At 33.2% G+C, this 16,136-nt stretch overlaps 1 protein-coding gene across 1 annotated transcript in view; it reads right to left on the bottom strand.

Moving 5' to 3' along the window:
- Positions 1-16,136, bottom strand: part of LOC106466063 — a 114,348-nt gene that overhangs the window by 90,456 nt on the left and 7,756 nt on the right. The window contains exons 2-3 of the mRNA XM_022394015.1: positions 13,341-13,467; positions 2,266-2,415 (exon numbers count right to left, since the gene is read on the bottom strand). The gene's annotated coding sequence lies outside the window, so the exon portion shown is untranslated. The remainder of the gene's footprint in view (positions 1-2,265; positions 2,416-13,340; positions 13,468-16,136) is intronic.

Genomic DNA, 16,136 nt, shown 5'->3' with positions numbered 1-16,136 from the left:
GTAGTTTCATGCTACAGTTGAAGTCATTCTAGAAAGAAAAAGAGGGTAATTTATATTTATTTAGATTTTTTGGTAGTTATGAGGTCAGTCAAATTTACCAACCTTCTATAGAGTTAGGGTAGAGAAAATTACAGATAAAATATAAAGTTTTACTGAAAACAAACATCTGAAATGTATTTAGGAGGTTTTAGAGATTACACAAATGAAATTCAAAATTTTTGAAATGAAAAAAAGTACTTTTAATCTTACGATGAAAATCACTTTGCACATACACTATTCAAAACAAATACTCAATACATTCAAAGACAAATCTATTTTTAGTTGATTAAAAATACTTCACTAAAAAATATGATTTTTTGTAAGTGAAAGACTTGTAATGTTTACTGAAAGACTGCCAAATTTCATGAAGATAAATGCACTATCTTAACAGTTAGAAGTATCAAATCTATGAAGACTTTGAATGAGTACAAAGAGGTCATGTGGTCGCTTCAACTGACTTAGCCCATGTTGAGAGAGATATCACCAGATCCACCAGGAACTGAAATCCAGTGGACAGTACGAAGATGAAGAGAGACCTCAACCCGGGGCAACATCTCCAGTCTAAAACTTGGTGGCATTGGGAATTTACTGTCCAGTCTGTGGTAGAAGGATGGAACCAGCCAAATGCATGTGAGGACTTATGTGGCTGGACTATTTCCAACCAAAACCTGACTCAACTGGGAACCAACATCCAGGGGTGGGTATGAATGAGAAATATCTCAGCTAGAGGGGCAAACTGCAATATATATACATATATGGTGGAATGCTGCAAGTTAAAGTCATCTAGCACGGTCAGACCTGGTCAGGCACCACTCATCACAGAGCAGGATTCAAAACATATGTAGCAAGAGGCCCCCTGTAAAGAAAAATAAAAACAGATGGAGTAGTCCATACTCTTGCCCTGATGATGTCCTCTTAGGGAAGATGTAAAAAGGGCAGCCAGGGACATGGTAAGGTGATGGATCTCATGGGAAAAAACAAGAAAGATGAGAAACATCCAGAGAAAAGGAAGAATACGCCAGGCAAATCCAATCGAAAGGGGATCGGGGAAAAAAAATCACCGGAAAGGGTAAAATTCCAATGAAGAACCAAACTGAACAAAGAACTACAGAGGTATGCAGTGTGTGTCATTTACCATCTAAAGGCCATGGCCAGGCAGAGGAGTCAGTCAGGAGCAGAATGGACCAAAAGGTGGGTGAAGGAGGGAAGGGAAAGAGGAGTGAAAACATAAAGAAACAAACAGCAACTAAGAAAAAACGTAGCAAAACCTGATCACAACATATCAGAAAAATGGTGATCACAGGCCAACAATATGAGGAACAAGGACAGCAAATAAAAATAAAACAATGAACCTCATGACAAAAATTCAAACGAACGACAATGAAGAGCAGGAAGGACAACATTCAGGTTCCAATGAAGAATGAGCGAAATAACATTGACAGGAAATGAGATTGGAACACAGAGGCAAAGTTGGTAAACCAAAAATGGAAGACGAAACCACCCCATAGCCCACCAACATAGGAATCAGATATGTCCCTGCCAGAAGGCAAAGTGAAAAAGGATGGTAAGAGAAGGATGATAACCTAGGTGTATAGTGTTATTTATATCACCAACTCCAGGAAACCATCAAAGAGGAAGGATGAACTGTAGTTAGAATATTGTGAATTGACATTTTTGAGGTTTTAATGTTGAGGATTGAATATGAAGCAATTTTGAAACATCCATAAGTAAATATGATTTTTTGTATTACCATGTTTTTAATACTTATTTTAAAACTTCATTTTCCACTCATGAATTAGATACAAATAAGTCTTCAAATTTACCTCGGATTCATTCTTATCAAGTCCAATATAAATTTTAGGGCATTATGTTAAATAGCTATACCAAATTTAGCTTTTTTATCCCATTAGACAAGAATAAAAATGTTAGGCAGCTTACACTGACCTGCTCATAAGATCAGTTTATCATTTTTAGAACAGTTTTATTGTTTTCAGGCAATACAACTAGTTCTTAGTAAAATTATTTGTTAGGCTTTAATTTGACTTGCATATACCATTCATAAAAATATTAATAGGTACACTGTCAAGGTATTCATAATCAAGTTTATAGTATATTTGTTACAGACTAAGCATAACCAATTAAATGTGTGTATAAATCTTAAATCCTCCATAACAAACTTGCCCACATACAACATACTTTACCTTCAAAATATTACAAATTACATACCATTGATAACCTCAAATACAACTCAGCAAATGATGGTCGATCAGTAGGCTCTTGCTTCCAACAATTTAACATTAGTAAAAAGTAATCTTTTGGACAATGGCTTGGTTGTTTTAATCGCTGGAAATTTGGGGCATCAATAGCTTCAACTATCTAAATAAAAGAAAACATTAAAAACTTCTGTATTCTCAAGTGCCATGCATCTGCTAATTATAAAACATATGCTTCCCACTACAGTTAAATAGCATAAATCATTGACAAATAAATTAAAAATCAGTACAGAAAAAATACTTTTTGTAATTTAAATGGCACTATAGGTAAAAAAATAACGTTTTCAAAACACTAAAAATATGTTTCTGTTGTTCTGTGCGGTCATATGTCCATGATTACATTTCAGTTAAATTTCAGTGTAAAGTTTATTACAGAATAGCTATGTTTGTTTAATATTTGTACTTTGCTATTTGAACGACATTACTATTCAATGATACTGTACTGTAAAGTTTTTTTTTATTAATCCTTTGCTTTTCCTCTCAGTATGCTGAGACAAAATGTCACCATTCACTTTGGTATGTTTTACTATACAAAACATAGATCAATTAGTACATCAGGCAAACTTTTACATACTTGAAAACAAATATACTGTACCTTATTAAGGCTTTGTGGAGACATTTTAATCCTACAGACAAACAAAATTATTCCACTGAGCACTAGGGTGCATCAAATTTACTTAGTCAAAAAATCTATTTTGTAATTGCTGATCAGCAGGTGTGCAATAGTTGCCTTTTATTATAATAATTAATCTTATGCAGCATGAAACTCCTCCAATTATATTTTCAACTGCAGCAAGTGAACCAAAGTTTTAAAAAGAAGTGTATCATTTCTCCATCAAATGAAATAGTTAATCAACGACTTGTTTGGATTATTTTGCTAATAATGCACTTTCTACATCAAAATCCTAAAACATATTAAACAAATGAGGACACTGCTTCCAATGGTAGTGAGAGAAGCTGTCAGGTACTGTATTTCGGATAGAGTTGTTGCAGCCCTTACCTCAGCTGTTTTGGAAGATATGGGTGTTATACAAGAAAATGACAATGCTAAAATTGTCGATAAAAACAAGATTTTTATGGATCACATTTGTCCTTCCAGAACATCAGAAGGTATAAAAAATTCTATCATTCAGTGGTTTGAAGATAAAATTTCATCTGATCAATTAGTTGCTATAGGCTGTGACAGCACATACATTAATACTGAATAAAAAGCTGGAGTTATGCGGCTTCTTGAATCGTACTTAGGAAGACCTGTTCATTGGTTAATTTGTTTGTTTCATGCAAATGAGTTACCCCTGCTTCATCTATTTATGCATCTTAACAGAGTAACTGTAGGACCATCCACTTTTTCTGGTCCTCTTGGAAAGAAACTGAAGACTTGTGAATTATTCTCTTCAGTAAACTTAGTTTTAGTCGAAATTACAGAGCCATTATCAAAAACTGACCATCCTGAGGATCTCAGTACAGAACAAAAATATTTGTATGACATGTGCAATGCAGTAGTGTCAGGTCATTGTTCAATAGAACTTGCTATACGTGACCCTGGTACAATGAACCATTCTCACTGGTTAACAACAGCAAACAGGATTTTGCATCTTTATATCCCAACTGCTAACCCATCCAAGAAGCTTAGTTTGTTAGTGAGATATGTAATTGAAGTGTATGCAATAGTTTGGTTTAATATCAAGAACAATCCCTCATGCAGCTGTGGCTTACACCATCTTTTTCTATCTGTTATAGAATCATGTTTTCTTCTTGAATCAGAGAAATATTTGGTGGATAGAGTAATCCAGAGAAATGCACATTTTGCTCACCCGGGAAAATTCACTGCTTGCAATGCTTGGACATGATTCTAAGGCTATCAGACAACTTGCTTTTCATAGAATATTAGCTGCTCGATCTACCTCAAATTCTAGCACAATGAGACAGTTTGTGGTTCCAAATATTAATATGAAAGCTCAACATTACACTGATCTAATAGTGTGGACTGAGAATAGAGCCACCACTTACAAAAATATAAGCAATGAATAGTTCGTGTCTTTCATTAATCAAGATGCCATACCAGGTTTCAAGTTCAGCATGCAGTGCCACACACAACTATTCGAAAAGCATGTTAAAATAGTAACAGAAGCTTCAGCAGCATTTTGTGGATATTGGTGAAGAAAGGGATTCATTAAAGGAAAACTTCAATCTTGCAAAATCATGAAAAATTTAATACTAAGAAAGTATACATAATCCAGTAATTCTATTGCCCAGTGGAAGGGTAGTTGGGTGGAACTTGACATGCAACTACCTCTTCATAGTGATTTTTGGGTAAATTAGGATATAAAACTCCTAAATTAGCTAAATATTACATATCCAAAGTTATGGTACTTTGATTACGGATATTTTATAGAAAAAAATCTGGAGGTAGCACCCTGGATCCTGAATTTTAAGTTATTGTAAAATCACTGTTTGGTATATCAATGAGTATAACAAAAGTAGCCACCTTTTTTTGCCAAGTGGGTACACATGAATCATAAAATCTGAGTTTGTTTCTAGTACTAAACCCACTCAGGAAGAAACCTCCTTGGTCCACCACTCCAGCAACTGAGATCCAGAAGTGGCAAGGGCTCTCATGCTCCACTAGAAGAAAAGGGGGTGAATATGCGTTGGGGAGTCCGGAGGAATGACACACTGGAGACAGTACAATGCATACCTGCAACACCCTATTTTGAAAAACAGAAAGACCCGGACTGAAAGAATCATGGGTCAGTAGAGATGGGGAAAAATCCCCATCTGCTTTACTCACAAAGTCCAGGAGTGATGGTCCTTTATATATCTGAAAGAGTGATAATGAAAATATGTATATATAGACACACATCACCAGATAAAGATAAGCACCTGGTGGTCTTACAGAAACACCACATCTCAACAGTGAGAATTATAGAAGTATACAGATTTAGTGCTAATACAATATTAAGCATATTTGACCAGGGAACAACTGCCACCATGTGGAATCTTGAAATATGATGTATATCAACTGAATAAGATAAAAACAATATGTTGACTTACCCCAGGCAAAGACTAACAGATGTGTAGAATCGCTACATGAGGAAGACGAAGCCTGCCGAAGGAAGACAAAGCTAGGTCTGTGACAAATGTATTGGAAGTTGTCCACATACCAGCCTGGATGATCTCTTACAAAGGACAGTGGTTTTGAGCAACAAAAGACATAGTTGGATGACGAATTTGGCATCAAGAAACATTATGTAAACAGTGACCTTCCATGGAAAAGTTAGAATATGCCTGTCATATGAGTTGACAAACACAACCATGAGCATAACAGGCTATAGATCACGGGAAACAGAGGAATTCCATGGAACAAATAGACAGTGGTGAGAACCATGGAAGGGAAGGACCTAGGAGAAAAGGCTAAACAACCTTCCTGGGCAGCCAATGTTCTGGGAAGGAAGGCCGATCTGGATAGAGGATAACATATGAGGAATGGTAAAGGATGCAGAAAACATTAAGGGCATAAATACAGGAATGATGATTACCATATGTCAGGAGGAGGAGGAGATAGGTTTTAAGGGAAAGATGATACAAGGAACACAGTGCAATGGATTCAGTGGGAGAAATGAACAGGGCATGGAAGACAACACTGAGATCCCAATTTGGCAAAACAAAGAGACAAGGTGGACAGACCAGATGAAAAGAATGGAAAAGGAAGGAAATAACCGGGGAGGAGAAGGCCTTCCGGAAGCAGGAGAATGATAAATGGTTGACAGGGCAGTTCTAGAATGAGCAACAGTTGAAATGGACAAACCTTGATAAAACAACCAGGTGAAGAACTGGGACAGGTGAGGAACAGAAGGGTGGGATGGTCAGAAGCCAATATGAATGGACCAAAGTCAGAAGAAAGACCAATAATACCCCTGGAACATAGACAAGGAGGAAGGGCAAATGGTATAGGCAAGGAAAGAAGTTACAGAAAGGGTGAGTCCCTGGGCTGAAGCAAGGGACCAGACAAAGCCAAGCGTGAAAATGGAGTTTGGTAATGTTGGGATGAAATACATCCAATCATGGTTGGTGGAGGAGCAATCAGAACAGAAGCAGGGACTATTGCTCCCGTAAGGGCAAGAGCAGAGGGAACCATGTCTAAGCTGGCCAATACAGAGCATCCAGCAAAATGTGGCAAGGAGTGGTCTGGATATGACTCTGGAGAGAAGCCTGATTGGAGGGTAGACATATATGTGAAAACCCCTCCAATCTAGACTGAAAGTATCTACCCCTAGAACTGAGGAGTGAGAAACTGGAGACCAAAAGAAAGAAAGTTTGGAAATCCGGTGAGTGGCAAATGCATCTATATGTGGTGTTCCTAGTTGAGAACACACTCACTGGAATACCTGAGGATGAAGGGACCACTCTGTGGGATAACCTGGTTGGAACGGGATAAGTGATCAGCCAAAAGGTTCATAATTCTGGGAACATGACATACTAGAACTGTCATGCTGTGGTCACTGGCCTAGTACAGGAGATCCAGAGTCTGAAAACACAGAAATCTGAACTTGGTTGCCCCTTGTTTGGTGATATAGTTGACAACTGGAGAATTGTCAGAATGAACCATAACCACCATCCCCCGCAGGAATGGAAGGAAACGATACAGAGCTTTGTGAACTGTCAATGGTTCCAGGATGTGGATATGGAGAGTAGCTTCCTCGACTGGCCACCAACCCAAAATCTCTGGGGAATCAAGGAAAGCCCCCCAACCCACCAAGGAAGCATCTGTGAACAGATGAGACTCGGGACAAGGAGAAAGAATGGAAACCCCCACCATGGTCAAGTCCCTGTCAAGCCACCAAGCAAGGTCAGCAATGATCCCAGGTGGAAGGAAGATTGGATTGTCCAAGGGATTATGGGAGAAGTTCCACTGGATGATAAGCATTAAATGAAGGTAATGAATGTGCATCTAACCCAAGGGAATGAGAGCTTCAAAGGAAGCCTACATTCCCAAAAGACATAGAACTTCTCATGCAGAGAGAGAAGGAGAAGTTAGGGCTATCGTGACTGCCCATTCCATATCCCGGAGATGAAGTTGAGAAGGCTGGGCTTAACCAAGACAGGAAGGGAAGAGAACCCCCAAATGAATAAGATACTATGAGGAGGTAGTAAAGGACTTCTCCAACTTGATGTGAAACCCCACTCAAGCAACTTCTCAAAGAAGTAACTGGGTGTGAATGACTGACTGGGTATGGGAAGATGCAAGCAGAAGCCTGTTGTCCATGGACTGTAGAGTCTAAAGACCCAGCAAATGAAGATGACATGCAAAAGAGCATACCACTCGTCTAAACACAAATGAAACTGAAGAAAAAACCAAATAGCAGCACCCAGAACTGGAAGACAGAACCTTTGTAGACAATTAAAAGAAATACATCGTGATACTTGGGGGAAAAAAAACAAACAAACAAACACTGAAGTGAGAGGTAAGACTCCATGATGAAGCAAAGTATTTCCAAATAAGTATACAGCCAGGACAGAGCTATGATGGGACTCCAAACTCTCTTGAGACGGGAGTAAAATCCCAGTTGAGTAAGCACCACCCATTCGATAGGTCCTTTGTGTAGTAGGCCTTGAACATACAACTGGATAAGGTATGATCCCAAGAAGAAGGTAAGGAGATCTAGGAAGTGGATAGAGGGGGAGCAAAACAGAAGGCAGAAATCCTCAGATAGAACCCGTATAACTCACAGAACTGTTGTGAAGTGTAGCCAAAAAGACACATAAACTAAACATACTTAGAGAAAGGACTCATTAGTAATGAACTAACAAAACTTACAAACGTGTAGTCTACAATTACAGAAAAATAACAAACCTGCAAAACTATGAAATTCGATTGAACACATAAAAGTAACACCAAACGTATAAAACCACTAAAGGAACTCAGAAGATGAACGACCATTAAATATATAACTCATAAGTCCACTCAAAGAATCTATAAGACAAAGGACACAAAGTTAAAACCTACCCTGAAGTATATGAGAATAAAGGGCACCCAGTTAACAATAACAAAGTTTGACTCAAAACTAATCCCCAATTAGATGTGACTAGTAAAGAAAAATTAATGTACACAAACTAAATAACATTAACAGAGAAAAGAAGTAAAACTTTAAACAAAAATAAAAGAATAATCCAATTCTAACTGCAAGTTTAAATTAAAGTAACCTAGATGATAAAAGAAGTATAAAAATCTAACTTACCCAACATTGAGCAGAGAAGATATGAATGACCAAAATTATCAAGTTCAGAAAATAGATCCATCTACACTAGCTCACAGTTACATAAACTCACTAAACATGTGTATACCTACAGGAAGTGAGAAAAACACTGAAAACTTATCACAGATCACCTGGGAAAACGTAAAATACCTAACCCAACATATTACGTGAAGGTGCACTATCAGGTGGAAAATGCCAAAGAAAGACAATTTCCACACAGTAGTTATATCCCTCTGCACGAAAAAAACAACAATAACGTAACTTGAAAGCAAAAATCATCAGCTGAACTTAAGACACGAACTCCCCACAAACTAAAGCCTATGCTTCTCCAGCAAACATCATAGAACCTGAGACCTGGGACTTGTGTCAGAACCATTGTCTACTGATGGCAGAAATTTCATCATCCGCCATATGAAATCTTGAATTCATATGAACAAAGAAGAATTCAGAAAACAGAAACATTTCTAAAACAAATGAGTAGAAACAATGGAAATCAAACACAATAAGTCAAAACTTGAAGTTGAAACTGATACAAGTCTGTGATCAAGCACAATCATAATTTTGTAGTCACAGGGAGAATGAATTAAAACACACGTCTAGACACTAGAATGCCAATTTAGAAAGTAAGGATTGTGCTGCAATGGTAGAAGGAGCTACCTGTGCTAGTATAGATGATGCGGTATGATTAGCAGCGGGTAGTAACATGATCACCACATGTTGCAAAAATGAAAGGGTATAATTGACTGGTGCACTGTCAAAAATTTTAGCAATGTTTAGAGGGCAAATCAAGATCAACATAGCTTTGGGTGAGATGAGAAAGTACCATTTAGGAAATATCTTCATGCTCTTTTGAAGAAAAGAAACAAATTGATATATATGTAATATTTAGAAATGAAGTTTTTTTCCATAATCCTCTAGGCTACTAGCAGTGTTTATTTGTAACCATATACACAATCTTATACTGTTGCAACATGGATATGATACCAGTTGTAAACATATAAACAATTTTATACTATTGCAGCATGATTATGATACCACTTCTATCATTTTCAACCCTATGTTAGTACTGTTGGTTTACCAGACAACATTTGTACCACAGTGTTGGGTTGTACTCCACCCAGAAAAGTATAGATAATAAATATGATTTATTATTATAACTAAAATATGTCTATGTATATTTGTAAGTTAAGTATATTTTGACTGATTTCACAATATTTTGTTTAATTTTTAATGTATGGGTAGTGTTAATAGAGGCATAATGAAATTATTAGAAAAATATTGTTCACATTATATTTAACAAACAAAAAACATCATTACAAAAGTAACGTAAATATGTTTTTTAACTAAACATCTTCTTAAGAGTTATTTTGAACAAAAACCGTTAGTTTATGAAAGTCAATGAAAATGCCTAATCTTCTCACTTTCAGCATTGCTGTACATCCTCAATAAAAAAAATAGAAAGAAAACATAAATAATTTGAAATTTCATAAAAAAAAACACATTACTGGGACAAATATTCCTTCATATTCTGTATAAATTAGTTTTGGAAACACTAATCGAATCCAGATTAACAAGTAAAAAAAAAAGGCTTTCCCAGAAATGCACCTTGATTCAGTACTATAGAATGTTTTTATGCTGGAGTAAGAACAAAACACGTGTTGCTCTCAATGTGGCTCAGGTAAAAATGGGAGGAACTAGGTGTGCACTCTATCAGAGATTTGGGTAAGGTACCCTGAATAACAACTACCTCAGTGTTACCATCTCTTGATGACAATTTTAACAAACATATCTGAGGTTCAAAAACATCCCATGCGACTAATGGAGGGTAAGATAGGCATATTCGTAATCTTGGCAGTACAAGTTTTGATTACCAAGAAATTATCACTGACAAAAGCAAAAAACTTAAACACTGGTTAAATCGTTCTTTTCTTTAATTCCAGGGCATTATTTGGGAGCTTTTCAACTATTAACCCATTTGCAATGGGTAGGTCAAAGTGCCCATCACAACTTTTGTAGAGTTACATTCAAAGTTTAATTAAACTACTTTATTATCCATGCATATAAATAAACTTGGTATCAAAACATAGTTAATATATCAAATTTTAATATTATACAAGTTTTACATTCTTAATTTTATAAGGAAATATTTTAAAAAATCCTCAATCTCGCCTAGTATGAGAATTGTGATATCTGCTCGGTAGGTCTTCCTTCTTCTCTAACTTATTTACTACTCCTGCATACAGAATTTAATGTAAATTACTTATTATAATATAGATATTACTCAGGCAAAACATAATTTTTATAGCCTTCAATCTTATATGTTTACAAAGACAAACTAGAAAATCAGACCTATCCGTCACATCCTCTCTTTCATAAATTGCCAAGAGTTCTCAGACATTTTATACTATATTATTTATAACCAATATTAAGTCAGAGTTTTAATATATCAAATGACATATTATACTGTTTTCTGTACAGAGTATTACCTATTTCGCCATCCAATTTCAAATTTATTCTCCTGGGAATTACATCGATGGGCTTAGCTGAATTTTAAAAGCCTCTTATCACATAGTTAGAAAGCAAGAAAAATTATGATAGTTATAGAACATTGTTTCCTTTTTGCATGTTATTATTCTATGTTTTTAGATTCAGTATTTAATTAAATAAAAAATTACTTAACCCTTTCGAGGTGGGTCACAGGTGAAAGGCCATGTCATCTCATTTGTTGACTCACATTCAAAATTTTATTGAACTACTATTTCATGAATTAATATCAATAAATTTGGTATTAAACTTTAGATTATAATTCCAATTTTAGAACTATATATTACTCAATTTGTTAATTTAAAAGCATATATTTAAAACACAGATAAACATCGATTTTTGTTTCCCAGCCATTTTAAAAGGCTTGGACCAATATTTCAAGTAGGTAGGGTGTGTCTTTAGTCTGCTTGAAATTTCATATTTTTTTAGACTAAAATACATCTTAGTTACTAAGCTTGATAAATTATAGTTAAATTCTATGGTATTGATGTAGTAATTTATGATATTTTAGTTATTCAAATGTATATACAAAAACCTAAAAAAAATATTTTGTTTCATATCCTCTACGTGCAAAATTTTTAAAGGCTTAGCAACCTATGTCAAGGAGCAACTGAGTACAAAGGTCATAACTAAAAGAGATAATTATTTGCTTTACTTCTTTATTTACTGTTCAATGTTTAGGAACTTATTTCAAAATAGAATTAATTTATATACATATACAATGTATAATAATTGAAATGTGACTGTATTTTACAAAATACTAGTCTACTAAGACTCAGCCAAGACAGGTTACTTTGTACAGACCAAAGTCAGTTTTATGCTATTTGATACAGTAACACGAGTGCACGTGAGCCTCATCATTGTAACTTCTGTACTGTTAGCCAGCCATGGGTGAAAGGACAATATAATAATAAAATATAACTATAACTATATAACTATATTTTATATAAAATATAAATATAAACATTTGATGACTATCTGGACATTATAAAGATTTCGCATATGAAAGTTAAAACTTTTCTGATGCATAACAGTATTTTTAATATTAAAATGAAAATTACTTTGCATGATAGATAGGCAAGATGTGAAAAGAAAAAAATGCATGAGAGAAACATTGTTTTACAAACCTTACGACTTAATAAAAAAATCAGATATTTTGCATATGAAAGCATTGTAATGTTTACTAATAAACTAACAAATTTCATTAACGTTTGCTTACTAATTTAAAAGTTATACCATGAAAATTATAACAAGCACAAAATGGCTGACCCCGTATTGAAAGAGTTATTGTAATTGCATCAATATTACAAAAAAGTAGGCATATGTTTCAGCAGTTGATGGCAAAAAGAATAACAACCAAGCTAAGTACTACATTTCTTTTTTTCATGTGTATTCTTTATTTATTATTATAAAAGTAACTAAAATTTAAAAATTACAAACTTATTAGGTTAGATAACAAAAAATAATAATTGTAAAACTGCTTCATGAGGTGTGCTTGTAAGTAGCTCGTGTCTTATGCAATTCAATATGGGAACTTGAGCTTCATGTTCACCGAGTGATTTACAGTTTGTGTGGCAAGATTATTAATTACACATGGTTCAAATAGCAAAAAAATAATAAAATTAAGTATAAATAGATGTATACTGTTATGAGCTTTAAGCTCTTTAAAATAAACACTCGTGGTGTCCTGTAACAGTATGTAGTCATTCTAGAAAGAAACAAGGGTAATTTATATTTATTTCCTAATATTTTATTGTGGTTACAAGGTTGCTCAAATTGACCAAATAGATAGGGTTAGGGTAGAGAAAATAACATATAAAATATATAGTTTTTCTGGAAAAAATGTTTAATATTTATGTAGGAGGTTTTAGAGATTACACAAATGTAGAAAATATTTTTAATCTTTACATGAAAACCACTTTGCACTCAGAACAGTCAACACTCTGACTTCATATTGTTATGGACAAAATTCTAATAAAAATTACTTAATTAAAAATTTACTTCTGATTTTTTGTCTACAAAAGACTTATGTTTACTGAAAGTCTGTCAAATTTCGTGAAGATAAATTACATACTTTCAGAGTTATAGTCTGTATACTTAACGGTTATAAGTTACTTACACGATAGTTACAATGTTGTGTAAAATACACAAGCTTGTTGTAGTAAAAGGGTTAAACAACGACTAACAAAATAGGATTTTTGTACACATATATATATCATTATAGTACCTGATCCCAAGTAAGTTCTGCCCATGGCTCTTTTCCATAAGAAAATATTTCCCACAAAGTAACTCCAAATGCCCATATGTCACTAGCTGAAGTAAAGGTCCAGGATTTTATAGTTTCTGGAGGATACCTTTCAAAATTGAATACATCATTCTGGATCAGTTAAACATTTCTTTAAAAAAATACAAGTACCAATTATGTTTATTAAAATAGTGTATAAATGCAGAACTGCATATATGCCATAAGTTATGTCATAACACCTTAAAGTAGAATATGTCTAAAATCTAATAGTATACAGAGAAACCAGTTAGCAAAATATACTCAACTGTGTAACACATTTATCAACTCTCAAATCATAAACATTGTTGGATTGTTTTTACAACCAGTGGGGCTCAAATAAAAAATATTTTGTTTTTGCCTGCTACAGCACTTAGTATAATCCTAATAATACAAAAAAAGATGGAATTATTCTCTCTGGAAGGGTATAAGGATACCCTAGAACTAATGTGCAGATTACTGCAATACCAGTAGTATTTGTTTAAATTTTTTGTGTAACTCATATATGTTCTTAGCAGATTATTGAAAGAAATATTTTACCTACCATAATGTCCCAAGTTGAACAAAAAACATGGCCTGGCTAACTAATGAATGAATATTTGCAGTAAAACTTTTATCAATGCTATAAAATATGTGTAATGTAGTTGTAATTTGATTGTTAGTTCTGCAACTTCTGTAGAAAACATTGTAATGTAGCTATAATTTGATTGTTAGTTTTGATACTTCTCTACGAAACATATCCAATATAGTAATTTCACTGTTACTTCTAAAACTTTTATACAAAACATATGTAAAGTAGCTGTAATTTGACTGTTCTGTCTACAGTTTTTACTTCAAATATATGTAATGTAGCTGCAATTTGAATTTTGAATCTGCAGCTTCTCTAGAAAATATATTGTTATGACAGGGGAAGTCACGTGATGCTGATTAACACGTAAGGAGTATCTAGAAGCTTCCTGAAGGCTAGAGTGTTTGCCAGACACCTTCTATTTTGTATATATAAAACCGGCAAGAAGTGATGGCATAGATAATTGCAGACAGGCAGAGACAGATAATAAACATATGAATATAAAGAAATTTCCACAAAGCTTAATCAGCTTATTTGTGGAAAACTCCTTAATAACTGTGACCAAAATTTTCTATATATATTAATAAATATAAATAACCAAAACACAAGAAGGCGAAATTGATATTAGAAATCTATCTCAATCATCATTTTATAGTAACGTATATCTGAAATCAACAACTTTTGAACACACAAAAACATAATATTCTGTAAAGCTATTGTACTTTTATCCCAAAAAAGCAATAACGTAGATACTAAAAAAATTAATATAATATTAATCCTATATGCATAAAGTATTCTTCAATGAATATCAATCAGCTTGTCTTTGAACATCAGTTAATAACCAATATTTTAATTTTTTTTAACTCTGCAACTGTATTTATATTCCATAAATATAATTACTCCCAACCCTTGGGAGTTGGTTCATTATATATGGTATTTTTTACTCTTGTTCCATAGTTGTTATTGTAATTTGGAATTTCATAATACTTATTTTCTAATGTTCTAGTATTATACATATGATTTTTTAGTACTTTATGATTTAAACTATAATACGAATTCAAAATTATTATGTATTTATAAAGTTCATTTATATAAAATAATTGATTTCTTATAATCTTATTTATTAATGTAACATTTGCATTAAGTTTGTCATTTTTATTTAAGATTATCATCTTAAACATTTTTTTTAATTATATATATTTTTATGTGAACATTAATTGTTGAACCATATATTGTCAATCCATAACATATAACAGATTCTGCTAAAGATACATAAATTATTTTTTTTATGTTAATTGGCAAAATATTCTGTATCCTCCATAATTTTGCTGAAATAGATCTTAATTTATTGGAAATCATATTTACGTTTAGACCAATTGAACACATCATCTACAATTAGCTCTAAGTATGTTTTAGTATTAACGTTATCTATATACGTGCATTTACAATCAGAATACTGCTTAGTATCTACAAATAAATGTTTATATTTATTACTATATCTTTGATAATGAATCTGTAAAATTTTTTTTTTAATAATATTTGTATATTGTGAGTGAATTATAGTTTTTGTTTTATCACTACTCATATATGTTTCATTTATATTAAGCCAATACCTTAATTTATTAAAATCAAATTGTAAAATTTCTTTGCCAAATTCCACATCCACATGAATTACAGTTAAAGCTGTATCATCTGCAAATTGGTATATTTTACTCTTTAAACCCATATTTACAATATCATTAACATATAAATTAAACAGTAGTGGACCTAAAATAGAACCTTGTGGAATACCATTTTTTACAGCAATTGGATCACTCATTATTTCTACAATTCTTGTTATTGCAACCCTATTATTCAAATAATTTATGAACCAGTTACTTAACTTTCCCCTTATACCCATCATGTATAGTTTATCCAGCAGTATTTTATGATTTAATGTATCAAAAGCTCTACTTAAATCAAGAAATAATACAAATACCTTTTTATTTTTAACATTTGAAAAGTTTTCTAATAGTAATGTGGCACTTTTATTTTTATTAAATCCATATTGATGCTTGTTTATAAATTTTTTTTTTCAATAATATCCAACATTTTGTTGTATACATACCTTTCCATTATTTCAATCACAGGTAAAATGAAAATTGGTCTATAATTATTGAAATCTTTTTTGTTTA

This window comes from Limulus polyphemus, unplaced genomic scaffold (genome assembly GCF_000517525.1).
Source record: "Limulus polyphemus unplaced genomic scaffold, Limulus_polyphemus-2.1.2 Scaffold2139, whole genome shotgun sequence".
Classification (NCBI taxonomy): Eukaryota; Metazoa; Arthropoda; class Merostomata; order Xiphosura; family Limulidae; genus Limulus; species Limulus polyphemus.
The sequence above is the reverse complement of the archived record's forward strand: the minus strand, read 5'-3'. Positions and strand labels throughout refer to the sequence as shown.